Raw genomic sequence first — 4,203 nt, 5'->3', positions numbered from 1 at the left:
TCACAGTAACAAGTGAGGCAAATTTTTGAGGAGCTAGGGTTTCAACAATAGTCGAGTTTAAAAGATAGTAAAACTCAGAATCAGATAAGTCACATAAAGAAAAGAGAGTCTGAAACAAAGAACCTTTAATCGAGTCAAGTATACTTTCAAACAAACAGTCTCAGACCAAAAGACCTAGGGTTTTTCACAATAATCGAGTTTAAAAGATGGTAAAACTCATAATCAAATAAGTCAAACAAGAACGAAGAACTTAATCGAGCAAGTACACATTTAAGCATGCAGTTTCAGAACTCGGATGAGACAAGAAGGAACTAGGGTTTTAACATGCTGAAATAGATAGAAGAACAATATGAGCAAATCGTTTTAAACATAGCAAAATCACAAATAATATTGAGATCAGAGAAGAGATCTTTTGAAAACTTAAAGGAAAACCCTAATCGTTGAAAAGTGAAGTCTGTGACAGACCAAGATAGTACCTGTGATGACAGAATCGGAGGCGACAGCCTCAGTACGGGCAGGAAGAGCATAGTATCTGGCCTGGCTCTCCCCCTCGAGGGCGGCCTCTACCTCCCCGACCTCCACCTCTAGTTGGCTGAGCAGGTGGGGTAGCAACTGGTGCAGTGATCATAGCTTGAGAACTCTGCAGAGCGTGCTATGGCTGAGAAGTCTGTGGAGGTGCAACCCTCCCAAGTCTAGGGCAATCCCTCACCACATGGCATGTATCACCACACTCAAAACAAGCTCTGGGAGGACGTGGCGGCTGTGACTGACTCGGGCCAGGTCGGCTGGACTGGCCGCTGGAAGCACCCCGTGCAGGAGGCGTACTAGATACCGGAGGTGCATAATAAGGCTCCTGAGGCCTAGGTGAGCTGGAATACCACTGGCTGCTGGAAGAGCTGAATGAATCGGGCGACTCGTATAGCCCCTACCATGACGACCTGTAGCTGGGGCACGAGCACCAGAATAATGACCCGACTCTCGAGACCTCTTGGCCTCCCTCTCCTCTCTATCCATAGCATGCATACCCTCAATCCTCCTAGCAATGCTCACCACCTGTTAATAAGAAATATCCATCTCTAACTCACGAGCCATGCTAGACCTGATGCTAGGGATAAGACCCTCAATAAACCGGCGACCTTCTCGCGAACCGTAGAGACCAAAGTTGGTGCATGTCTAGCCAAGTCGGTGTAACGGACAGCATACTCCGAGATAGTCATAGTACCCTGGCACAAATGCTCAAACTCCGTGCGCCAAGCGTCCCTGAGACTCTGGGGGACATACTCCCTCGTGAACATATCTGAAAACTGAGCCCAAGTCAGGGAAGCTCCCTCATCCGGACTGTCTAACTCATAAGCACGCCACCACTGATAGGCGGCTCCTCGAAGCTGGAAGGTAGTGAAGGAAACCCCGCTCAATCCTGATATGCCCATAGTACGGAGGATACGGTAGCACTCCTCAAGAAATCCAAGGGCATCCTCTGAGGCTAGCTCGCTAAATGTCGGAGGCTGATACTTCTTGAACCTCTCAAGCCTCTTCTGCTCCTCATCTGAAACTACTGCCCTCTCCTCGGGCTGAGCTGGGGCTACCGGCTGTACAGGAATAGCCTCTAGGACATGATCAACATGCACTCGCTGCCCAGGGGTGCGGGCGGCGGGAGTCTGTGCTCCTCCCCCGACCTGGGATGTAGCTGCAGCAAGGGGAAGCAACCATGCCTGAGCTAGAGTGGTGTACATAGTCATAAACTGTGCCAAAGTCTCCTGGAGTGCTGGAGTAGTAGTAGCAGACGTATCAGGTGTCTGGACTCCGGCTGGTACTGCTGGTGGCACCACGGCGGTAGCTCGCGGGTGCTCTGGATGCACCACGAGCGCGTCCTCGGCCTCTACACCGGCCCCGGCCTCTGACGGCTCCAGTAAGGGGCGCGGGTGCCTGACCATCTCAGGTAGCACGTGTCCTCACCATCTGTGAGGGAATAAAAGACAGAAGTTTAGAATTATGATATCAAAATCTCGCACGACAAGGAAATCAAATGGAAATTTTCCTAACAGTTACATAACCTCTCGTAGATAAGTACAGACGTCTCCGTACCGATCAGCGAGACTCTAATAAACCAGCTTGTGATTCATGACTCCTATGAACCTAAAGCTCTGATACCAACTTGTCACGACTCCGGTTAGCCCTCCGTTAACCATCGTGACGGCACCTAGTCCCTATGACTAGGTAAGCCTAATAATGCGGAAGAATAAACCAATTTGCGGAAGAAAAACAGATAAATCCGACATAGTGAAATAAACAACGTTTAATAGTGTCGCTCGGCATATACAAATATTAACTCTCAAACACTAACATTTTTCCCAAAATTCGGAATCTCATTATCACAAGCCTTTGAATGTCTAATAATATCTACCACCAGAATATCTAACAAAGAAGGAAAAATACAGAAGGGCTAATACTTAAAGCAAGAGTAGAAAGGGACTCTTCGGTCTGCGGATATGGCAGATATACCTCGGAGTCTCTACAATGCCTCGCCTCGAGCGTAATGAGTCTGAGTCGCAGTACCTGGATCTGCACATGAAAAACATGCGCAGGAAGGGCATGAGTACACCACAGCGGTACTCAATAACACTACAACAAAAAAGGCTTTTAGCGGCAATTAAAATACTTTGTAGCGGCAATAAAAATGGCCGCTAAATCATTTACCGGCAATTAGTTTTTGGCCGGTGTAATTGCCGTCGGCAAAGCTATTAGCGGCCATTTGACCAAGTGCTGGTAAAGACCCATTTTATGGCCGGTAAAAGTCCTTGAGTTTTAGCGGTATTTATTTCCGGCAATTACAATGGCCACTAAAATTCCCTAACATTTCATAGGTCATACATCTTGCAACCTTTATTATTGCCGCTAAAAACCAATTTAATGGTCGATAAATGGTACCTTGATTGGCAACAAATACAATGGCCGCTAAAATGATTCTAGAATTCCGCTTTATTCATCGATTTAATGACTTTTGTAATGGTCGGTAAAATTAAATTGCTATAAAAGAGGATATTTAGCGACTTTTATATTTTCCACTAAAAATTAAGACAGAACTACTCCAACTTTCGTAATGCATGATGTCATGCCTATGATAATAATAATTCACTTCAAAAAGCTCAATGTACTTCACCAAATCCATAATTTGAGAGTGTAAACAATGTAATGAATGCTAAACTATTTGAGTCCAATAACTAATGTGATTTCACGTCTAACTAATTGTTTTATCAAGTAGCTATAAGCTCGACAATAAGCTACATCGGGAAGATTCTCTCAACTCTTGATCACCATGACTTTTACATGCCATGTCTCTGAACATCACAATATATGACCTGAAATGATAAAATAAAATAAATGTCAAATAAACGACATATAAAGTTCATCAACATTGAATTAAGAAAACAACTACTTGAACTTTACATACTTGTATCAGCGACATATCAAGAAATTGCTACTACACAATTCAATCAAAATCAAGTGTACATGACATGCATTTCTTTTCCTGCTAACCATTACTGTTTCACCAAAGAAATATTATTTTGGATGAAGCTAGAATTTGAGACGAAAAATCGGGTTACTGATAATCAAGAGACCAAAAAATAATAATAGGCTTTCTGAGAATAATAATAAAGCAGTAAACAATTTTTATTTCAGTATGATGTCAATGATGCCCTTTTCCCAATACAACTTCCTCCTTTTATAGTTGATTCTAGGTAAAGGAATGAAACCTAAGCTTTAATGAGACAATTATGGACAATAAATGACACTAAATGAGCCGTTACACAATCATTCCTATTAAATACCAATTTTCTAACGTATCAGGTATTTAATACTGAATTTGGACTCCTTTTTGTCTTCAGATCCATGTCTTCAATGCCTTTCGACCCACTGGCTTTAAATGACTTGAATTGGTACGAGACTCGTGTCTAAACTGCTTCTCGTGCCTATTTCACTTCCTCTTCCCGTACCTGTCATCTCCCGTACCTTTTTCCCAATTGTTACGCTTTGACCATTTGTCCAGTCCACGTGTCACGCCACGTCATCTTCAATATAAATTCAACTTTTTTCCCAATACAGATAGTCCCCCCACTTTCTATTTATTTATCAATTAAATAATTGGGAAGTGGATCTTCATAAAAAAAGAATTTTTGCCATAATCAATGCGTATGACAATAT

This window comes from Nicotiana attenuata, chromosome 2 (genome assembly GCF_001879085.1).
Source record: "Nicotiana attenuata strain UT chromosome 2, NIATTr2, whole genome shotgun sequence".
Classification (NCBI taxonomy): Eukaryota; Viridiplantae; Streptophyta; class Magnoliopsida; order Solanales; family Solanaceae; genus Nicotiana; species Nicotiana attenuata.
This window is presented reverse-complemented; position numbering follows the sequence as displayed.